This window comes from Peromyscus leucopus, chromosome 19, assembly GCF_004664715.2.
Source record: "Peromyscus leucopus breed LL Stock chromosome 19, UCI_PerLeu_2.1, whole genome shotgun sequence".
NCBI classification, from domain to species: Eukaryota; Metazoa; Chordata; class Mammalia; order Rodentia; family Cricetidae; genus Peromyscus; species Peromyscus leucopus.
In genome coordinates this window covers 81,082,060-81,107,313 of record NC_051079.1, presented here as the reverse complement: position 1 = coordinate 81,107,313, position 25,254 = coordinate 81,082,060, and positions in this window count along the sequence as shown.

The window sequence follows — 25,254 nt, the reverse complement described above, 5'->3', positions numbered from 1 at the left end:
ATAGACACATCTTGAAATGATGCCACATCCCAGCTGCTCAGCATTGATGTTTGAAGTTCCTGAAAAGGGGCACCCAAACTGTGGTCACTCTTTGTGAGATAGGCTCAGCATGGTGTTCGATGTCAGGTAACTGAGAAAACTGGATCTGTGTCCCCAGACATTGGGAATGCCTAGGGTAAGAATCCTTGATGCTACACTAGGGTCCTTTTCACTAGAACGGAAATTATGGCATCAAAGGACATTACTAATTGCCATGTATATGGAGTATGGAAGAATCTGCATTCTCCAAGGGCACCAGCTTCACTGTAATATTATTTACATAGTCGTTTTGACCCAATCTTTCATTGGTATTTTAAAAGGATTATGGGGGAAAATAGCCTAAATAGTAGATCTAGTTCACGATGTTTTAGAAAGGGAAAAGGATCACTGTATTTCATGAGTATTCCACCCATTCCACATTATTAATTAAAAACTCTCACAAAGTTGACAAAGCTTGGATGTCATAGAGGTATGCACCCTTGAATCAGTTCTCCTGTTCTCTTTAGAGAAAACCATCGCTTTGCTAAATAAATTTTTTCCTAAATTACTATGTTTCTTGGCTGAATCTTTTCCTTTGACAAGACAAGCACCAAGAACTACAACTTGGTAACATTTGCAGACAGTTTTGAAAATTCAATGTGTCTAATCTGTACTGCAATATCTCGTGATAGGTGGATGCAAAGAAGACCCAGATTTTCCAAACCATGTATCCCCTGAATTCCAGAAATTCTGTCATGCCCCTAAGTCTGATTGTTCTAACCAAGAAGTGTGTGTAATAGGTTTATTGAGGAGAGGTGTCAGATACATACAGTTGTAGTTTCTCTGGAAAAGTCTAAGGAATGCAAAGTTTGCATGAAAAGTAGGATGCTGCTATAAGAAATACCTAAAAAATTGGAAATGGTTTTAGACTGAGTGGTGGGTAAAGTCTTAGGCATATGTTATAAAATGCCCATGTCATCTTAAAATATGGACAGCCAAGTGGGCATTACATGCCATTTAAGTGAGGTCTCAGATGAGACCAGAAATGAGAACAGGTGACAGGACACCTAAGGAAAGATTATCCTTGGAATAAAGAGGGGAAACACAGATGAGTTGTGCACTAATGCTTTGTAGGAGGCAAAACTTGTTAGTGATTGAAGTATCTAGCTTTGGGAATTTCTAAACCAATGTTGAAGAAGCAGCTTTGTGTTTCTCCCAGCTCATAGGAAGGCATGAGGTGAACTAGAAAATGTAATGAGAATGTGTAGAGTTGGAAAATTCCCAGCTTATCCTTGGGACAAACACTTTAATTCACTCATAAACACACTTATACATAAACACACACACATACACACACAGAGAGAGAGAGAGAGAGAGAGAGAGAGAGAGAGAGAGAGAGAGAGAGAGAGAGAGAGAGAGAGAACTTTTTTTTTAGCAGGGTCATCAGAATGTGGCTGAACCACTAAAACATAAAGGGTCCATGGATTGGTTCCATGACTTAACCAGTCACCTGATTAGAATTACAGGTTGTAGACTGGATTGTAGCAGAAACACTGCCAGGTTGAACTACAGAGAATCAGAGAGGTTACACAGAATGGATCAAACTTTTAGTCTACAGGACAGGGCAAAACAGCTAACCAGTTACAACTCTGCTTTGTCTTTGAAGAAGAGGACAGGCCCATCTACAAATGACTCAGGGGTCATTAGGTCTTTGTACCTAATGCTGATGGCATTTGCACTCCTCATTTCCCAAGGGTCAGTCCACATCCTTAGTAATTGTGTATTTAGATATCTCTGTGACCCTGAAGACTGGACCAGTGCCCAGGTACAGGTGCTGTTCCTATTCAACTTTCAGGTAAAGTATCAGGCCAAGGAGAATGATGACATAGTTGTAAGATCTGAGGGGATTTCCCTCATTAGGTTTCAGGTTTCCTTAGAAACTCTCATCAGCCTCACTTCTAATCTCCTTTGGAATGAGATGTCTAATGAGAAGCATGTAACTTACTGGCTTCCACAGGTGATCAGCAGAGAAGGGCTGTACATTAAGATAAGTCATACCTCCTATTTAGGGGGATCTTTGCATTTTGGATATTAGAGATAATGATAGAATAAGTTGAGACTTAAAGGATTGGGGGCAGAATTCAATTTTCATATTTGAAGGATACGAACTTTCAGGATCATGGGAAGAATGTTAATGTCTGAATAATTGTGTCTGACTAAAATCTATATCCAAGTCCTAAGTCCACATGTCTGGTGGAAGCTGTAGGGCTCTTGAAAGAGAAAATCGGGTTAACTAAGATACAAAGGTTGAAGCCCTAATCTAAGAGGTAGAGATTAGTGTCTCTATAAACAGAAATATAAGAGAGTGCTCTTCTCCTTTCTCCCACACAACATAACCTGGATGGAGGTGTACACAGGCAACCCTGGGAAAACCATCACCAGAAGGAGAAGTTGGCATTTGACCCAGGGCTTTGACTGTCCAGAGCTGTGTGAAAGTAGACACCTTATCTTCTAGAGGACATTGTACATGGTGTCCAGCACTCATCCTGCTGTCTATAGTCTTACATAGCTTTAAGTTCATAGGGGATTTGGTCACAGAAGTGAAAAAAATAATCTGGGACTTTCTGAAGTTCTAGAACCTTCCATCCTTCTGTAAACGCTGAAGAAGTGAGAGTGACGTTGCAGCTGACACTTCTTGTCTAGAACTCTATCTGGATATGGGGCCAGTGACAGAATGTGGACTCTTGGTCCAGGGAGAAGATGAATTGTTTTACCAGGAATAACATTTTGATGTGCTGCGTAGCCGTGACTCGGCTGTCATCTCATTCATACAGCTAACAATGGTTCCCATCATGGCAGGGATGTTTATCTTCTCTCGAGGCAAAGCATTCTTATTTAGTGTGGGAATATCCATAAATTACATGTGCAAGATTTCTTCAGACCCTTTCAGGGGGTCTCTCATCCACACCTACAGGCAAATAGCAGACTCCAAAATAATATCGCTTTCTTCATATTCCCTCCTCTGCTTTTTTATGACAGGTGGGTGGTATGTATTTTTAGATTAAATGGGAAGAGACATTTTCTTTTGTTTACACTCAAGCAGCATGAGAACAAACAGGATGAATAACCAATTATGGAGACGACTTGGTTATCTCCTCATTTGTGGTGACAGGATTGCCTCCTAATCATGTGAAATGTCAAAGACTATCTTCCCAAAAAGCATTTGAGACATTCCACTGCTCCACTGACAGTGCACCCAAGAAACATCTATTTAACTTTTTAATTACATTTATTTACTTTTATAATTAAAGAAAACAATCTTAGAAAATAGGTTTACCCTTTAATTGAACAGGATGAAAACTATGACAACACCAATTATTGTGCGTCAAGGTTGTTTGCGTGTTCAGTTTTGTTTCATCTTCCTTTTAGAAAGGGGGCCTGTTTCCACGTACAGCCTCTGCTCTTCTCATCTCCCCTTATTTATTGTGAGGGGGGAATATTTTAATGCTGCTGTTTTGTCCTAATTGCCTTTTCTTACCAGTGTCTCAAAAGTAAATGTCACAGTCCTGTCCTTTGCCCTGCTTTGTATTGATAGAAGACACCCACATAGATTACTTTGTCAACTTTCCCTAAACGTCTTGCTGAAGCATTGTCGTGAAACTGTATGGCATCCATTGGACACTGGCATCTGAGGCGCCTGAATCAGGGATCTTTGTAAATTGGTTATTTTTTCACTTGGTAGGAAATTGTCTCCTTCTGTGGCACCCCTTTGCTACTACCTCTTTATCAGTGAGGGTTTTATTGCTATGAAGGGACACCATGGTCAACTCTTATAAAGGAAAACATTTAATTGGAGCTGGTTTACAGTTGAGAGGTTTAGTCTATTGTCATCAGAGTGAGAGGCATGGCTGCATGCAGGGGCAGACATAGTAATGGATAGGTATCTAAGATTTCTACATCAGGATTGGCAGGCAGCATAAAGAGAGAGACACTGAGCCTGGATTGAGCATTTGAAGCCTCAAAGCTCACCACCAATGACACATTTCCTCCAACAAGGCCACACCTCCTAATAGTGCCACTCCTTAGTAACAGAACATTCAAACCCATGAATCTATGGGGGCCATTTCTATTCAAACCATCACAACTCTTAAGCCCAGACTCCTACCCAGACTTTTAAGTTTCCATATTGGTGTGGATGTCACCTGAAAACTAGGGCTAGAGGTCCACAGGCTTCCACACTCTAGGTGAAAAACTCTTGGGTCATGTTGGACTCTGAAGGACCGGGAGACAATATATCCTTCCTTGTTGCTTTGGTCATCATAGTCTGCTAAACTCATTTATTAGAAAAAAAAAAAAAAAGCAAGGAGCAATGATATTTGTCATCCTTCAAAAAATTTTAAGCTCACACCTCTTAGGTTATTTCCACCTCTAAGCTTCTCTGATGATGTTTAGCTAGATGATAAGGAAAATTGAGTTTGTGTATTATGACTTGCAAAGCAAACAATGTGTGTGTGAGATAATTTGGACAGGAATAGCTCAATGACCTTCAAGTAATCCTCACTCAATGTTTATGGGCCTTACCAGGATGGCAAACCATGATGTAAAAGCCCAGGCTATACCCCAGTGTGCAGAAAATCCAAGAAGCTCATTAGAGTCATGCATATGCATGGTTCTGCTACAACCACATACACTGAATAGGTGACTATCAGGGCTGGGCATCACTACAATGTGGCTCAGAGAGACATGCCTCAGGACACAGATTCTCTTTTGAGACTAGGAGGTGAACAAAATTCTACATGCATTTGTAACATTAATTTCATTATTTTCATAACTGGATGAGGTCTGTCTTATGTAAGCTACATTTCAGTAAACCATATTAAGCCAAAAAAAAAATAGACTCATGAAAGCAAGATTGAGCTGGTCATTCATAGACCTGTACATTTTTCTGCTCAAATATGGGAGACAAGGCCGTATTTTCTTGTACCTCTTACTTATCTGTGGTTCTTGTAGTGTCACAAAACAAACAACAAACAAACAAAAACCTGAAAGAAGAATTAATAACATGTCAGAGGGAAAGAGAACGAAATGTGACATTTCCTGGAAGAGCCTAGAAAGCATGCAAGATGCCATGGTGGGCTCTTGTCACTTGACCATGCATCCTATTTACCTTAGCCATGAGGGAAATGAAGGCATCTTTTAAAAAGTATTCTTTTGTAACCCTCAAAACAGAATTTCAACTAGCTAGTTCCCTTAAAGCGTTTCGTCTCACGATATAAATACCACTTCTTGATATTTACAAATTATTTAAATTATACAACTTGAGAACTGTTTCCAGCTACATTAAGGTGTAACATTCAAAAACTTTGGTAAACAATGATCTTTATTCTTTGTTTGTTATTGGTGTTTCGGGACGGGGTCTTGCTATATAGTTCTGACTGTCCTGAAACTGTCCTCAAACTTAGTGCATAACTCAGGCTGTCCTGAAATATCATGAAGCCAAGGATGGCCTTGAACTTGTGGCAATCCTCCCGCCTTTGCCTTCCAGGGCTGGAATTTCAGATGAGGCACCATCAGACCCTGCTGGGAGCCGTCTGAGCATGATTTCCCCACTAGCATGGGAAGATGCCAGTGCTTCCGAACAGACCAGTTTCTGTGGAGCCGACACCGGGAACTTTCACACCTCACCACAGTGGAGATCAGGCTGACCCACTTTTGATTTCTGATGCTGTAAGAGACAGAATGACCAAAAGTGACTTGGAGAGGGAAGTGTTCATTTGACTTACAGCTTACAGTCCATTATTGATAGAGGCCAAGGCAGGAACCTGGAGGCGGGAACTGAAGCAGAAGCCATGGCAGAGTACTTCTTACTGGCTTGTTCAGTCTACTTTCTTCTTCTTCAGTTCAGAACCACCTACCTACCCATGGATGACACCACCCAGAGTGGCTGGGTCCTCCCACATCTATCATCCAACAAGGAAACATCTCATGATATATGGCCGTTCTGATAGAGGAAATTTCTCAATTGAGGGTCCTTCTTTTTGGATAACTCAAGTTCGTATGAAGTTGACAGAAACTAACCCGCACACAGGCCAACCTACGCATGAGGATGAGAATCAGAACACATTTCCCTGGGGTAAAGAGGAGACGCCTCCCTTCAGGAGACATAATGTGCACCATGGTCATCTTGGAGAACAACCAACCTTACGTTTGCCAGATTCACCTTTACAGTGAGTATTCCCATTACTCACTCTCTCCAATTTTCTTGAATTCTATGAAAAAATTAATGAGAATGTTCCTTATGATGTTATTTTCCTGGGACCAATACTGGAACTGTGGAGAAGGAACATGGCAGGCTCTAAACCCTATATTCTTGATTCTATGCACAAAAATCCTTAGTAATTGGAAAGTTTCTTACAACTTACTATCTTTGAAGGATTCATTTACCTTTAAATATACAAATATAGCCTCTATTCCATTTCTCTGGAGGTTGAATCAGGAGGATTGAAATTCAAGTCTAGATCAGCTGAGACTGAACCCATCTAAAGAAACAAAACAAGCAAAAAACAACAATGGCTGAAGCTGCATCTCAATGGTAGAATGTTTGTCCAACAGGCCAGCATACTCAAGGCCTAAGCTGTTTATTCTCCAGCATTTGCAGACACACAGTCACATGTGTACATACACACACACACACACACACACACACACACACACACACACACACAAGTAAGCAGTGGCACCACATTCAAAACTCAACATTAGGTATTCACAAGATTTTGAAGAAGACACTATCACTTAGCAGTGACACACTCTAGCCTCCAGATAGCATTTCTTGGTGCCCTTGTACCATGGAGCTGGATCAGGAGCAGAGTAGACACCCAGGAAATCTGAGTATGTTTCTCTGACTCCTCAGTGTTCACCCTATTGCACTACTCACAACTTTCACTAGCCAAGAGTGTGTGTCTTTCCATGTCATAGGATTGCAACAACACTTAAAATTGAACATTTAAATCTGCCCTTGAAATTCTGCTATGGGAGAGCAATAGATTCAGACAGAACAAAGGCACCGAGTGAGCCTGAAGCCCTAAGGGGGAGGGGCCTAGACTGAGAGTCTAGTCATCTACCATAGGTACTGAATATTCATCTATCATTCGGAGAAGCCATGATTGACAGGCCTTCCGACGATGCCCACACATCTTCTGAAGGTCACAAACAACAGGAGAGTATGCTAAAAAGCAATAATCTGCTTGCTTCCCGATGTGCTATGGAAGTGTCCTGACTGGGATGGCATGCCACCAAAAATCATTTCTAATTGTTTTAAGTCATATTTAGATCAATTCATTGTAATCTTATTAGCTTTCATGCTTATGTCTGAATTAGATTACTTTCATGTTTGTTTAAGCTCTTTTGCTTTTTAAAATGTCTCTTTCAAAGACAAATAAAGCCTGGTTGAAATAATCAATGGCTTCTGTGGATTCAACATATGCAGATGTCCAGGCCTGAGAAGGGTGGACTTTCAACTGCCTCTCGGAGGAACAGCCATGGCCTCCCAGGATCCTGAAATACAAGGAAGTCTTTAGAAAGGGTGTTGGTTCTGAAGGCAGACAGCTAAGGGCCCTGCACAGTGAGTGACTGGAGCATCCTGCTTATTTAAATCTTCTCCTTCGAAGTTCCCTGTTCTTCAAGATACATCCTTATATGCATTTAAAAAAAATGGGAATGATTTTGAGGAAGGGGTGCATAATAACATAAATACTATGCTTTAAAACTTTGAATATTCCTTGAATGTTCTGTGATGTATAGATCTTCCCCTATCATTTTACAACCCTCAGTTTAATTGAAATACGGAGAACATTTCCAAGGTAATGTAAGCCTAATTCCCATTGTAATGGCATCATGTGTCCGCATAAAAGAAAGAGTGCTCCAGTATCTCATCTATCTCCTAATGCAATTTGTGAACAGCACCAGTGGATCAGTGTTAGCAGTTACAAAACACAGCAGTACAGAACAAAATTGAACATTTGTCAAATAAATCATCCTTGCAAAAGGCAGGAAAGCTTGCTTTTTGTAAAAGGAGTGAAGCAAAAGAAAGGGGGTGTAGTATGTTACTCTTCAGCTCCTCAGACAAGGTGTACCACTTACTGCATGCAGGGGAGTGAATGTGATGCTGTTCCTCTCTACATTGTCTCTGAGAATTGGCTTAGGCTCTTTGCTCTTGCTCCCTAGGAATCAGCTCTGTCTAGCGACCCTCTTTAGCCACATTTCCAGTGTGGGACCCAGCTCTTCCTCAGTATTGACACTCATTTGTGCAGGTAGGGGATAAACGTGTGGACCTTGTAGAATTGAGTTTCTTTGCCAGTTTTGCTCTTGGCTGGAGAGATCCTGCCGCGGGAAGGAAGCCTGACTTTAGTAGCTATGTGGGATCCAGCTCCTTGTCTAGAAGAGGGTCTTGCAGCACATAGCTAGGGAATCTTTACTCTCCTCTCAACCTCAGCTGCTCAGGAAGTGGGACAAGCTGGAAGACAACAGCTCATGTGAATGTGGTCAGTGATGAGGACTGTGACCTATGGAAGCCCCAATGTGATCTCAGCATGAGTCCAAATGCAAGAGGAAGAATGACCCCATTCAAACACCGACAGGGAAGTAACACGTTTGTGATAGCAAATGCAAAAAGTGGAGGTGATCTTGTGTTCTATTAAGTCTCCCTGATTAGAGTAACACACACACACACACACACACACACACACACACACACACACACACAGGAGAGCAATCTACCTCAGTCCATGTATCTTGGCTGATGAGATGCCCCAACAGATAAAAGCACTTGTCTCCAATCCTGAAGAACTAAGTTTGATCCTGAAACTTACCTGGAAGACAGATGGAACCACATTTTTTTCCAGGTGTTCTCTGACTCCCACGTGCATGGTATGGCAGGTGTACGTACACACACACACACACACACACACACACACACACACACACACACACACTCCATAATATATAAAAACAAATTAAGTAAAATTCATTCAAAAGCCCTGTCACAGACATCTCCTGAATGACAACTGTCCAAGTCTCCAGGCACCCCATGCACTAGTTAAGCTGTCACAAATATTACACAGCCACCTCTTCAAGAGAAGACTTTCCCACAACAGAAAGTTAAGAACAGCCCAATGGGAGGAGACCATACTCTTCCACACTGCTTGGGGGCTAAAAAACTGCCTAGAATTCATTCCCAGCCGTGTGTTCTGAGGAGATAGCTTTCTTCCTTTCTCCATTCATCTAAGGTATAATCTTATCTTAAGTTTTCAAAAGTCAAGTGGGAAAATCCAGTTGAATTAGTTACAGCATAGTGATAAATTGGTGATTAATATTTTAAGTGATTATTATGTAAGTAAATTAAGAGACATACCTTATTTCCGGTGTTATCTAAATGAGAATAACATGCTATCATTTATTTGTGGTTCTCCAAAGAAGCAGAATGCCCAGCTCAATGTGAGGTCTAGAAAATCAACATGAATTTTTAATGAGAATAAGCCTGTGAAATGCTTGGAATACACTTATACTTAAGTAAATGTGTTGTTTACCTGAAATTCAAGTTTATCAAAATATTCTGTATTTTCATTTGACAACACCTGTCAGAATGGCTAAGATCAAAAACACTGAAATAGGTTATGCTGGAGAGGATGTGGAACTAGGGGAACTCTCCTCCACTGCTGGTGGGAATGCAACCACTTTGTTGTACAACTACTTTGGAAATCAATATGGCGCTTTCTTAGAAAATTGGGAATCAATCTCCCCCAAGATCCAGCTATACCACTCTTGGGCATATACCCAAGGAATGCACAATCATACCACAAGGGCATGTGCTCAGCTATGTTCATATCAGCATTGCTTGTAATAGCCAGAACCTGGAAACAACATAGATGCCCTTCAACTGAAGAATGGATAAATAAAATGTGGCACATATACACAGTGGAATACTACTCAGCAGAGAAAAACAATGACATCATGAGGCAAATGGATGAATCTAGAAAAAAATCATCCTGAGTGAGGTAACCCAGACTCAGAAAGACAAACATGGTATGTACTCACTCATAGGGGGATACTAGATGTAAAACAAAGATGACTAGACTGCTACTCACAACTCCAGGGAGGCTACCTAGAAAACAGGACTCCAAGAAAGACACGGGGATTGCCCAATGACAGAGAAATGGATGAGCTCTACATGAACAACCTGGAAGTGAGTGGGGGTAATGAAGGGCAAGAGTCGAAGGAATGAGAGCTTAAGGGAGCGGGAGATCCCAGCTGGATCAAGAACAGTTCATCTTTAGAATGGTGTCTGGGAATTTTTTTCCTATACACTACTTACTTATCAGATGGATAAGAGAGAAGGGACTAGATTTGGAAGACACTACTAAGAAAACTCATATTCAACTACAATATCAATGTACAAATATTCAAATACAATATTAAATGCACAGAATAAATCCAGGATACAAGTGGGGACCAGCATTTCTATGAAAATATTGAAGATGTTCTGAAACATAGAGGAGTCATCTTTTACAGGAAGATTCAAACTCAGCACACATGCTGTAAAGCCCCCAGTACTTACAGTGTATATAAATAAAATGTTACTTAGGGGGCTGGGGATGCAGTCCAAAGGCAGAGTGTGCATTTAGCATGTGTGAAGCACTGGGTTCCATCTTAGCACCAGGAAGCACAAAAAAGTTACACAATGTAGCATCAAAAGATGTGAAAATGGAGGTATGGCTTCAGATAGTTAAGAAAGCTAAGTACACCAGTCTATTTTAACTGCTGCACTGTGAGCTTCCTGCAGACTTGCTTTGCCTCACTTCTGATGTTGCTCTGAATTAGGTTGTGATCTGTCTGCAATACCAGTGGTAAACCTCTCTTCTCTCAATGCATAGCTGTGTCAGGGAAGCTCTGTGTTTATTTCACTCTCAACACCAGTAATGTACAAGTGCAAGATTTTGCTTCATTGGGATTCTACCCCGGTGCCCTAAACGTTTGTGGACAATGACCATTAATCCACTGCAGAAGCTTTTATCTGCCCTCTTCACTGTGACATTCATTTTTCCCTACCCTGAGCGACCTTTGACACAAATTTGGAAGCAAAATCTCTAGAATAAGCCCCTGAGGACTCATTCATCCTTAATGCATCCAATTACTACCTGGAAACTGAGCAGTAGTATGCAGAAATTATAATGGAAGCCAACCTCTGCAATGTTCCAGCTCGGCGCTTTCCTAATTATTTTAGGCTAAAATGTAAATATTTTTCAGCAAGAAATTTAGAAACTGTGACATTTTGTGAAAAAACAAATCATCTCAATCCAGATGGCACCATCATTATTTAACGTCATCATTGTCCCTGGGCTGTTTCATCCATATGTGGTACCTATCTTTTAGGTTTGGATGCATTTCCTCCAAATTAAAAACATATCTTGAACAGAATTTTTTCTTTATGATATCAAGATAGATGAATGAATATATTAAAAAGTCAATTGGTTTGACATTATGAAAATAAAAGATAGGTGTGCTTGCATGTGCTGTGTTCTGGAAACATGGGTTGGTTTATTGTTAATCACTCCATACACTGTACTCTGGATTGTTTGTGCCTTCTAAACTCCTATGTTCATCCTCTCCCCCACCCCACACACACACAAAAGGAAGCTGAGCCATTTAGCACATGATCAGATTGTGAGGGTACAGTGCTTAGGACAGGATTGCTGTCTTTATCAAACAGCCCACTCTTTACCTCCATATGAGATTAGGACTATAATACCAAGAACACAAGGCCTCATCAGACACCAAGTCTTCCAGTGCCAAGATCCTGAAGATGTGGCATCCAGAGTTGTGAGGAACAAATAAATGAACAAATAAATCTACCTAGCACAAGGTGTTCTTCATAAAATCTGAGAAGGCTCACCTATGATCTGAGATGAGCACCAAGAGGCACAGTAGGAGCCTTCTTGATGGACCTCTTGCTTTCAGTGTTGTTTTTTTTTTTCCTGCCAGTTTTAGGATATGAAACAGTGTGGAAAGAGATTGTGCCTGAGTGTATCCACCGTTTTGGCTTTAATGGTGAAGATGTATGGTTGAGACCCTGGAATGCTTCCTGGAACATCTTTTAATCTCCATGTATCAATCTATACTAGGATATACACCTTCACATACTACCCTTTTACAACCTCCCTGATGACCATTTGACTTCTCCCAAATTCAAAACCAGAGACTGTGGGATGAGGAAGCCATCTGTAGTGAAGGAGTCCTTGGTCCTGAACAGTGCTGATATTTGTATGTTCTGCGCTACCATGGTCTTACTCTCAATGGCTACAGCCCGACCCAGAGCCTGCTTCATGAATGTTCAGCACCTGTAGGCCTCAGAGCTCAGCAAGAGGCAATCACTGTCTAGGAGGGTTAGAAGGAACCCTAACTAGATCCAGCTCATGCCTGCATGGTGACAAGCGCTCTCAGTGTTTAGAAAGAGTCTGGCCAATTATCATCTCTTGTTTTCCTTCTACAAATGTTTTTTATCTTTCTTCTTGTGTATTTCTCTCACAACCTTTGGCATACAAGGGAGGAATAAAAGTACAAGTGCGTGCCCTGTGTGTGACTGACCTTGGGTGTACACAGGACAAGAGCAGGACCTGTAATCAAATGGCTTGTTTTGAATGGAGGAGGTGGACAGTGCGGGGAACTGAAACTCAGGTTTGGAAAATGGATGTGCTCACCCTTTTAAGTTGGATAAGCAGAGCAGGCCTCATCATAAACTGAGTGGAAGAGATGATGGAATCTGCATGACATTATGTGGGGGAGGGTAATTATCAAGGTAGAAAAACTACAAAGTACAGAAGGGAGTAATCAGAAGAGGCCAATGTGCCTGGACACCACGAAGCAGGGAGACAGCAGGAAGCCCATTACAGAGGCGTGCCTTCGGGAACACAGGGAAGTGTCGTGGTGCCTGCACAGAGGCGAACTGGACTTTCAGTACAGCTAAGAGCGCCATAGATTTAGCCTGATGCCACACTGAGAATGGCCTCTCTAAAGGCAATAAATACAGTGTCTAGAAAGCTTACCAAAGACAAGAAAATAATGCAGGCAGAAGCCAGCAAGTCATGACCCAGCCTGTTGCAACTGAAGTGGAAACTGCATTTTAAAAGCAGCATGAACAAGATCTTGAGAAGTCCAGGATAGAGGATGGGGGAGAAAATGAGAGAGGGAAAATGTTGCGTGCCCAGGTCTGGAAGGATGCTAAGTGCTGATCATGCCTTGCCCTTCTCTGATTCTGCAATTCTGAAGAGCTGCCTTGTTACCATTCTTCTGTGCTTCACAGCTGACAGCTTGCAGGATTCTTTCCTGCGCTTCCTGAGATGCCCGCTGCATGGCCTAGACAACTCACACCCTTCCTCCACAGCCTTCTTGGGTGAGATCCTGTTCCTCATGGTCTAGTGATAACTGCCCCTCCCCGTGCCTCTGTTCACATTGCACACAAAGGGCTTCTTATGTTACTGTTCTTACAAACTGCAGAAAACTCACAGGGATTACTAGATGATTTCTGAGCTTCTGCATGACTTGTGCCTTATGTCAAAGAAAATTCCAAGGACCTTAAAGAACTGATAAATAACAGAGCCTGGTGCCTGACTCACACATTCCTCTGAGATGCTTTCTAGCAGTGACTGGTCCAGCAACGTGCTTTCCTTGGGATGTTTTAGTGTTAGCATTTAATGTTCTCCTTCTGATGCCAGCACTGCTGTTAGAAAAATGAAATGATCGTTCTGCTGAGTCAGTGAACTAACTGATTGCCCTACATTATGCAGAGAACTCAAGCAGCTGGCATGTTCCATGGAAGCTGCATCCGCACAGTGCCATAATCAGTGTGATGGGCAGTGAAATTAAAAGCAATCAATGGGTTGGTTACAATGCTTAAGATGCTGCATGATCAGAATCCAGATGGAGATTCATGGTCAGCAAAACTGGGTTCTCTCTATTCTGTCAATCATTAGTAAGGTTACATTTGCCAACTGGCCTTGAAACATTGTTTGATGGCATAAGCTCTGCTTCCTATTAGAAGTTAGGGAGGTGGAAACCCAAGGTGGCTTCAAATCTCTCCTGTACAGTTGCTTTAGGGCACACACATGATGAGGAGAGCTTTTTTGTGCCCTGGACAGTGGGAATCAAACTTGGCTCAGCCCTGTTTAGATGGCACCTGGCTCCATCCCAGGACTTGCTTTAGGGTCAAGGCCAACTCCTGACTCTCTGTTGATCAGTGGAGCTACAGAGATGTCACTACGGCCACCCTTTACTTAATGAGCTTCTCAGGATCCCATGAGTAAGTCACTTGGTTTTATGAGAACCCATTACGTTGACACGTACCATAGCCTGGTTTGTTTGTTTGAGACAGTATCTCATCATGTAAGCCTTTGACTCAAGATGCTTCTTCATCAACCTACAAAGTGCTAAGGCTGTAGGCACAGGGCACCGTATCAGGTGCATAGGTGATTTTTAGAACTTCAGCGCACTAGTTCATAGCATGGACTCTTACAGGAAGTTCCTCATTTGGCAGATGTATGGTCCACAAGCAGTCTAAACATACAAGGCTGGCAGAGCCACTAAAGGTGGACAGGGACAGGCGTTGCTGATAAAGACTCACACACTCCAGAGAGATGGGACTCACGGGCTCCTTTGCAGTTAGCAGACTAAAGCCAGCCTTCCACTGGAATGCTGCACATGGACTCTAATCTACTCCAGCCCCTGTTGTCATCGTGCCTATCTGTTGATACAGTTATCTTTCCTTATCATTTCCTTGACTTTTCAGGTAGATAACCTGTATTTTAGCATAAGACAATCCCAGACAAATTGCCACATTGTGCCAGAAAAACAAAGGCATAAACAAACTCACTTCTAATGTGTCTGACCTACATCCTGTATGTTCAGGAGCCCCTGATAACAGTAAAGTCTCGCATTAGTGTTGCACTTTGAAATAAGGAAGTAAGGCTCACACGCTCAACACACCTTTTTTTTTCCCTTTTATTTTATTTTACAATACCATTCAGTTCTACATATCAGCCACGGATTCCCTTGTTCTCCCCCCTCCTGCCTCCTCCCCTTCCCCCTAGCCTACCCCCCATTACCACCTCCTCCAGGGCAAAGCCTCCCCGGAGGACTGAGATCGACCTGGTAGACTCACTCAGTCCAGGCAGGTCCAGTCCCCTCCTCTCAGACTGAGCCAAGCGTCCCTGCATAAGCTCCAGGTTTCAAAGAGCCAACTCATGCAATGAGCACAGGACCTGGTACCACTGCCTAGATGCCTCCCAAAGAGATCAAGCCAATCAACTGTCTCACCTATTCAGAGCAACACACCCTTTTTGTGAGGATGCAGACTGAGGCTGTGACTCAGTCATCTATTTCCAATATAACTGCTTGCCACTCATGGGCAGGAGGCTTTCTGTATTGATAACAAAAAGACGTCTTGTTCAAGATGTGTACTTTTCAATAAATTTCTAAATGTATTCATTGAAGAATATATTAGTTAAAATATTTAAACTTGATTTTGCTGTTGACCCAGCAGATGATGTGCATCGGACTCGGCCTGTGCACTCTCATCTAACAAACAGCATGGAGCTCTAAGACATGCTGCAGCTGTGATCATCTGTTCTGTCCCCTCAGAACATGAGCTTTCGGGCAGCTTGGCGGTCTTCAACCTAGTTCCCCACTTGCAGAGTTTTCTGTAAGACACACACTTTATTTTTTTCCAAGCTTACTACTGTGTGTTTGGGAATCTGCACACTGCACTCATATAGTACTAACTCTTCTACAGGATCCTTGAGAACCATCCACTGCAGGACAGGACACTTTCCCTTTCTCACAGAAGTGAAAGCAGTATGGTCTTTTTAGTCAAAGGTAGTGGAGATCTCCTGTTTTCCTGCTGGACTGCTGGGTCTCTATATAGGTGTGCCCAGAACCCTCCCCTGGAGCTGTCACGGGTGCAGAGTAGCTCTGAAGCCCAGGGATGTCCACTCCATCATGGAATGACCCTCTTCCATTACATGCATACGTTAATCTAGCATTAGGATGATGTGCTGCAGGAGATCAATTCGGGAAACACCTTTGACGAGGCTGCGGTGTGCCTCTGCTCTCCTCAGCCTCCAGAACGCTACCTAATTTAACATGCTTTATGTGTATTTGTCAGGCGAATATTAATGTTTTATTTTATGATATCTGCCACCTTCTAATCAGTGGGTTTTATTGTTTCTGTTTAGTGTAACATCATATCCTGATATAAGCAATGAAACTGAGTTAAAAAAAAAAAAAAGGCAAGCCCTGCATTCTAGCACTGTCTGGGGAGCCTGTGGTTTCTTGTGTGTTAATTTACACTAAAATCCATGACCCCAGAGCCTGATTGATTGCCAAGGGCAGAAATCCAGCCCCTGGCCTAGTTTATTTTGTGAACTGTAGCCTCAGATATCGCTGTGAGCCACACTGATATTGATTTGATATACACTAGATGGCTCTTTATGCTCTTTGGGAAATTTATTGTGTGGAGTCAGATGCCCAGCAGCCAGGGAGAAGCCTCTGTTTAAATTGAAGAGGGCTATCACAGTTTGACCTCTGGGCCACTCGGGTTACTGAGTGGCCTGGGCGCGGCTAAGTCAGAGCAGGCCCTGGGGATGGGGGCTCATCAGTTCTGAATGTCAAATCCCTTCAGAGGACCTGAGTTATTGCTAATAGGAACTTGCTGGGGTCTATGACATTTGGATGCCCTATAAGTTAAACATCATAGCACTTTCTTCATGTCATAGTCCTTTAAATTATGGCTGAGCATAGCACCTTTGCTCCCAACGCTTAGCATCCGATGGCTGCACAATGGGAGCGACCTGCCTCCGAGGTGCACCGTCAGCGCTGCTATTACCAGAGAAGGGCTTCAGCTGCGTAGACCTCCCCACCTATAAATTAGTGGGCTTGTCACAACTGCAAGCACATTGTTGCCATCTTGTTTCTGCACCGTGGAAACCCCAGAGGCCTTTGGCAACTGGCACAATAAAGGTTAGGAAGCAATTCTGGCCTTGATCATTTTCACTGTTTGTCTTGGGGGGAAGCTCAGCTTGTACTGGATAGAAGTTGGACCGAGAGAGGAACATCACTCTTCCGAATGTCTCACTCATGAAATAGAAAAGTAATTGTTTCTTAAAAACGGTTTTCAATTGCCTCTCCTCTTTGGAAAGGCTGTAATGATTACAGTTTCTAATTTTGACAGAAGGTATCATTGGACTGTGGTCTATGATGACGCTGATGACAGGCAAGTTGATCTTTCTCAACTGGCTCACTGTGATGGAATCGGACTTCTGAACTGTTGAGAGACTTGGATTTGGAGGGGATCTCCTGACATCTGTCTGGAAACTCTGTTCCAGAGCAGAGCTTGACAAAAGCAAGTTGGGCAGCAGGCTGGAACGTCCTCCTGCTGGGGAAATATGATGTTAGACTTACAGATGTATGGAATCCTCAATAATAGGAATTAACTGCATCTTACTGGCAAGTGTGGGGCTTTGCACTGAAATAATAAACACTGGAAAAGGACATTCAAAGGGGTATCCTAGTGTGATTGCTGTGTCTGTGATAAACATCATGACCAAGAACAACTTGGGGAGGAAAGGATTCATTTGGTTTACATGACCACATCATGGTCCTATCACTGAGGGAAGTCAAGGCAGAAACCCAATCAAGGTAGGAATCTGAAGGCAGGAGCTGAAACAGAGACAGTGAAGAAGTGTTCCTTTACAGGCTTGCTCCTCATGGCTTGCTCAACCTGCTTATTTATACTTCCCAAGACCTCCTCCTACCCAGAGGTGGGATCACTCACAGTGGACTGGGCCCTCCCATGTCAATCAAGAAAACACCCAGCAGACTGGCCTACAGGGCATCTGATGAAAGCAGTTTCTCTATGAGGTGCCTTTTCCCTGGTGATTTTAGTTTGTGTCAAGGTAACTAAACACTATCTACCACCAGTGACTTAATAATAGGACACCTGCGAAGCTGAGGGAGTGCTGAAGTTAGACCTCTCCTGAGTGTCCTCTGCATGTATATTTTAAAGTCCTGCCATTATGCCTCCTCAAGGCACTTTTGATTGGCCTCTTCAATTTAAACAGCAGCTTCTCCCAGGCTGCCAGGCTTCCAACACACAATAAATCCCCCAAAGCACATAAAGAGCCATGCAGTGTATATCAAATCAATATCAGTATGGCTTTCAGGATATTTGAATCAACAGTCATGGTGCCCAAAAGACTTACAGCTAGCTTTTCTTCTGGACATTCCCAGGAGGTGCAAGTGTCTTAAACAGAAAGATGAAGAGATGTCACACACGAGCACTGGGGAATGATGTAGTGGCACAGATGACACTGTTAGTAAGGATCAGATATGAGAAATTAGCTTTGATAAAGAGGCTGGAGACATCCACAGGACAGCTGATATGGAGGAGGATGCTGTCATGAGGCTCCAGGCTCTGGCCCTATAAGCAGAGTAGGTGACCTGGTGAGTTCACCTCAGTATGCGCCTGTGTCCTTGTCTAGAAAAAAATCAGTAGTGAGCTTAAAGTAAAAACGTAAAGATGAACTAGTCCACATCGTGGAGGTGCTGGGCCCGCTGCAGTCTTTCCCCTGTGGCCCACACATCTCTATGCTTGTTTGCTGAGAGTTGTAGAGATGAGGACCAAGGACTGGCTCACTCAAGCAACAGCGATGATTTGTCTCAGTTTTGGAGGCTTGAAGACTGAGACCTAGATGTCAGAACATGGATTTTTTTGAGACCCCACTCTGACTTCATATGTGTTCTCTCAATGAACTCACACCACTGTACCTGTCTGTTCCCTGATCTAGTCTCTTGTAAGTAACCCCTTTTTAACCCAATTTCCTCTCTAAGTGTTCTTTATGCAACGCAAGGACATATTCTGAGGCTCTGGGTAGCAGGATTTCAATGTGTGTTGAGAGTGACACAGTTAACCCACGAAAGACCATTCATGAGAAGACCAAACACATCCACCCACTAAAGTCCTGCCACATACAGAGCTTCATTTGTAATTCTTGCTTTGTGTTTGGTATTCTTTGTTGGCATTTTTCATGTAATTTAATTTGCCTATTTTGTGGTACATATTGGAAATACACTTGGGCAAAAGTCAGAAAATAAACCTATAGTTTCTGTAACTCTGCCACTCAGAGAGGCACACATTCTTCCCTGTCACATATACCTATGAAAACAGACTTGACAAAACAAGAATTATACTGTTTATCAACCTATTCTTTTTTTGCTAAAAAATTAGCATTGAATGGTAGAGTATGTTGTAACTAATGATAAAGAGAAAAGACATCTTACTATACAGACAAGCCACAAATTTACCCAAATTATGTGAGGTGTGTATGTGTGTGTGTGTGTGTGTGTGTGTGTGTGTGTGTGTGTGTTTCTTTTATTCCCTTGAGTTGTACCTCTGAGATTTCTGCTCCATATAAACAAGGATGGACCTACTTGCACATTGATAGATGGCCATGATCTGAGTGATGTTCTGCCCAGGGTGTTAGCTCCAAAGATGTGTTACAAGTGATTGCTTAAGCCTTCTTTCTGGACGTGGAAAAGCACAGTAAGTACTAAATGCACCCACTGTTTCCAAAGTATCCCTGATACGAAATACACAGATGAGATATGATATAGGAAACATTTTAGTTAAGAAATGCAGGGTAATATCTTGCAAGTCCTGTGATTAGAGTCAACACCCTCAAATGAAACTTTACTGATAAGTAAATGACACATTGGTGACCTAGCCCCACTTCAGGGATGATTCTTAGCCTCATGGCTTTAGTTTTTAGTTGTTACCACTCATGGGGATATAAGACGGAGCTATCTTGCAGCATTCACTGTAACAGTTTCTCCTCTGACTTCAGTGAAGAGACACAGCCACCATCAGCTGTAATTTATTTAGCAAAGTCATGAAAACTTCAAAGCAAAGGTGTACATACAAACTGGACCACTCTGGGATAAGTAAGATGAACTGTGCTCCTCCTTATGGATTTGTGTGCACATTCAAGTGTGTGCATGTATGTGTGTGTTCATACCTGTGCACATGCATGTATGTGTACAACGTTAGTGTAAAGTACAGAGGGAGGTCAACGCTGGGCATTATTCCCCAGAGTCTACCCATTTCGTTTTTAAAGACAGGATTTCTCACTGGGAGTCACAAATTATGCTGTATTGGCTGACCAATAAGACTCGGGGACTTGCTTGTCTCCAGCTCCCCATCACTGGAACTAAAGGTGTGGGCTACCATGTTCAGTATTTAAAAGAGTTCTAGGGATTGAGATCAGGTCTTCATGCACGCATGGCAAACACTTTAGTGAGAACTATTTTCCCACTACCTGTGTTAAGGACTTTTAAGGAGATGGGTTGAGAACCCATGCAGGCTGCAGGATGACAACATGGCAGCCCGGAGATGCCACGCTTTGCAGGAAGAGGGTCCTCCTCTGCCATCTCATTGGGTTTGCGTTGATGACTAAGAAAAAGCAGAGGTCACTCAGGTGACTGGTGTTGTTGCTCTGTGTACCTCTCTTGCAGTGTAACCCTCCCACCAAAAGCTCACCTGAGAAGGTGAAAAGAATGATGGATCTGATGAGGGAACTATTGGAGGCCCTGGAACCTAAGCACCATGGGGTTGTCATTCAGAGTGATGGTAAGAAGGTATAATACTCTATTGTGTTTGGGTGAAACGTTCAGTAAATACCTGCTGGGTCCATTTGATTTGGGATACCATTTGCGACTATATGTGTTTCTTGTTCCTTCTCTTTGGCTCCTTTTTTCTGTTTGCTTTTAGTTGCCTGTTTGTTTTTTAAAGGGAGAAATGTAAGATTTAGGTGGGTGGAGCAGTGGGGAGGATCAGAGAGGAGTTGGGGGAAATGAACTAATCATAATAGATAGCATAAAAATTCTATTTTCAATTTCTTAAAACAATAAAAAAAAGAGTAAGGAAAGCTAAAATTGAGAGGAAGTGGAACCTGGGACTTGAAACCAAAGTGGAAATGGGAAGAAAGAGTCCCAAGAAGTACAGCGATGCAAGCTAACTTGCATGGTTATGGTATAGAGATTCTGTGAATCTGGTCTGTGAGACGAATGGAGCACACAGTCATTCCTGTACCCAGAATGCTCTAAAATCTCATGTGCTATGTATGAGAAGAAATGACAAGTGAGGCTAGAAGCCAGAATAATGATAATACGTTGTGTGGATGAATACAGATCGAAGCTTTCACGACACTGCCCACTGTCCCTGTTCTGCAGCATGCTCATTGAACACATGCACTTCTTTACCAGCTATGTAGAGAACTTCTACTGGGTGGAGCCCCAAAGCCAAGTGCTATTCGGTATGAACTATTACACCTGTCTTGCAGCAAATTATTGTCAGAAAGGAAAAGGAGAGATAAAGCATTACTGAGTTCTGTGATTGACAGAGGAAGAATTATCTTATACACTCTATGGTAACTTAGCTGGTAACTTATGGGACCTGTCTGCCTTGAACCTGCCTGCAAAAACATAACAAATCTCTCTCTCTCTCTCTCTCTCTCTCTCTCTCTCTCTCTCTCTCTCTCTCTCTCTCTCTCTCGCCATGCACAGGCACAAACATAACCAGGATGGTATCAGTTTGCCTAAAATTACATTGTAAATAGGACAGTGTGTGCTGGGATTCCAATGTTTCCTTTGAAACAATCCCATATTTTCAAAAAATACTTGAAATATTTCAACAATAATTAAAAAGTTGGGAACAGGTAAATATTTTCTTGTTTTCTTAAAGTTGAAAATACTCATAAAACAGTAAAAATCAATAGTCTTACATATCCAATAGTTATCCCATCTGACTTATCTGACTGTTGTTTTTCTTATTGAATATCAGAAGAAATGGATGTGTTAAATTTTATTGGCACATTCGGTCTCTTCAGCACTGTTATCTGTTTGAATCCCAACTAGGAACCAATGGGCTTACAGAGACAAGTCGCTGTTCAGCAACCCATTCAAGTTCAAAAGTCTTCATTCATAGAAGGCTTAATGAGAATACTTGTAATTCCATCTACTCACATCTACTTACTCAGGAGACTCACAAATTCAAAACTTGCTTGTGTCTTATCTCAAAATGGTGGAGGGTACCAGTCCATTAGATAAACACCCAGTACAAAAACCCCTCTTGTAGGTATGTCTAGAAGGAGAGAGAACATCCCATAGCAGAGCCCACGTGTAGCAATGGTCTCAGCTCTCACTGTGCTTTCTGGTTCATCTCACTGTCACTCAAACAGAAGCAGTACAGAGCCATTCACGTGTCCCAGGAAGCTTGTCTGTCCCTGGGTGTCTGTCCACTTCAGAAAGCTGTGTTATAATGGTTTATTTGTACTGAAATCTCAGCTAATGGAATTAACCACTGGGGAACTTTTTTTCAGTCATTCTCTATGCCTTTCAGAAATAAAACTGTCATTGAAAGTATCATTTGGATCAATATAGCTGAATGTCTCCAAGGAGACTTGTTCCCTGTAGCCCAATGTTTTGGAGATTTCACCCATGACTTTTGTCCCACCTCACTAAAGTTCAGACTAGTCCAGAAGACCAAATCCCATATATGTGATGTGGATGCTGTTTTTTCCATGTTTTCTAGAATCTATTTCTTCATCTGCAGATTTCTTACTGTACAAAATTAAGTGAATTATTTTAGAGTGGACTTCTTGCACTGAAACAATCCATTTTTGTCTATTAGTCTTCAAACCCAGGAAATAGGAAAAAATGCAATCTGTGTGACTTGAAGAATTCCATATTAATGGTTGCCATATATTCCCACATGTGTATGTAGGTGTGTGCTTGTGTGTGCATACACACACATGACCAAACCACTTCAAAACATAACTAGATGTAAAACTTTCACCAACTACATGTAATTACTTTCTTTACTGTGGTAAACTCATTGGTTTTAGAATCTAGCAGTGTTTTTTAGTTAATTCTGACAGAGTATAAAATAAATGATGCCAATGAGTGCTCATCCAGAGAAAGACAGCCGGGTAGTGCTGGTAGCTGGGACTGCTCTCAGGTGCCACCAAGGTTCTCTCCTGTCCCCACAGGTGCATGTTCAGCCCTCATGAGGGGTAATCAAGAACACCTGCAGGGGAGAATGGGCACCCCAGAAATGGATTCCAAAGAGACAATGACTGAATTCAACTCCACATTGCTCGCTTGAACACTAAGCTTCTTCTAGCAGAAATAAACTTACCTGGGCAGGTCAAATACAGAGTTGTCCTGTCCATGAACTTCCTGTTAGCCACTCTGAAGTAAAACCTGACTGCTCTTCTTCAGCAGACACCAAGGAAGCATCCATCATGCTCTGCCTGCCATCCAGCGCTTCATAGCCTCAGGTGCCATACCCATGAATTCAAGCAACCACACATAGTGAATATTTAGGGAAAATTGTATGTGGTTTAGATATGTAAGCTCTTCTTTCCTCTCATCGTTATTTCCTAAACAATGCAACACAGCATTTCTTCATGAATTTTAAGTAACCAGAGTAAGTTTTAGGCATCTAATAGATGACTTATAGGTTTTGATTTTCTCCTTCATTTTACACTAATAAGCTTCATCATTCTAATTGGTAAGTTTTCTCTTAAATCTACTTTTGCCCCCAAGAAATAGCAGTGAACACACATTTTTCAGGAAAATAAATTTCTAGAAAGCTAAAATTACTACACCTTAAACCGTAGGAAAATATATTAAGCAAATACTCAGGAGCGCCTGGCTTACAACCAGAAAGCATGGAAATTAAACCTTTAGGCCTGAAATTTAACATAACTTAGAAGTTCAGCATCAGAGTTAGACTGACAGTGTTTTCTTCCAGCCCAGTTTTTACAGAAACTCCTTTAAGCTTTGAGTTAAGAGAGGGAGGGAAAATGCCCTCAAAAGAAATATAAAACTGGAGCATTGTAGCCAATTTCCAGAGCAGATTCTCTGCTGGGTTGTGTGCATTTATTGACTCCTTTAAAAACCAGCTCTGCTTTGAGGGACATCTCTGTCCTCCACAGTCAGCTCACTGGAAACCATCCTGAAGTTTGGGGTAGCCAGGTAAGCACAGCTGTGCTGGAACTGAGGCATTAGCAACATTCCTGACTTTTCCTTTGTTACCATTAGAACTTCATCATCAGAAATTCTCTCTAGAGTGGACAGCATTGGAAGAAACTGTATCCTGTTCAGGTATTGGTGTAATTATTAAGGCCACTCCACGTAGTTAAAAGGATATTTATTTAATGGCGTAACTCACAAATTAAGGGATAGGTAGGTCACAGGGTTTGGGGAAGGTGTATTGCAGTCCAGTGGTGTTCTCTGGAGCTCTGCTCGGTCCACCTCCACTGTTCAGGGTCCCGGCACAGAGAGAGTGCTCACCCATCCAGCTCTCGGATCTCCAGGCGCCTCCTCTGGCCCCACCTCGTAGGTGTGACAGTTGCCAGAGTCTCAATGGGGGTTGGAACTTATAGATCCAATCTGGAATGGCTACCCACTACATCTCCCCCTTTTTGTCTAAATAAGAAGGTTCTAAACTAATACAAGACTATATACAAAGGAATGGTTATCAAATATTGTCCAGGAATAATGAGGGATAATGACCTAGATAAGATAGAACTACAACCAATGCAAACAATATCAAGCAAGAAACACATACTAAAATCCAGAGAAGTATAGAGCATAGGTAAATGGCATGTTATAAAGATCATTCCAAAAGGTGTCCTATCCTAAAGAACCTGAATCTAATACTTAATATGTTCTATCTAAGGTGTTATATATACTAAGTTGTAACTATAACTGCTAGTCTTCAATCCCATCAAAGACCTGAGAAGGAACATAATGGTACCTGCCAGCAATATTCAGGTATGACCTTCTTATTCAGATTAAAGGCGGTACTGATGGAGAAGACACTTTGGCACACACTGGACTGGACCATTGTCAACACTGAGTTCTCACTCTTCATAACCTAACCTTATGGTGTGTGTGTGTGAGTATGTGTGTGAGTGTGTGTGTGTGTGTGTGTGTGTGTGTGTGTGTTCAAGTATGCATGCTGGTATACATTAAGAGGCCAGAAGTAAACACTGAATATCTTTTCCCATCACTGGTCACCTTAATTTTTGAGACAGGGTCTCTCAGAGAACTCGTGCTCATCATTTC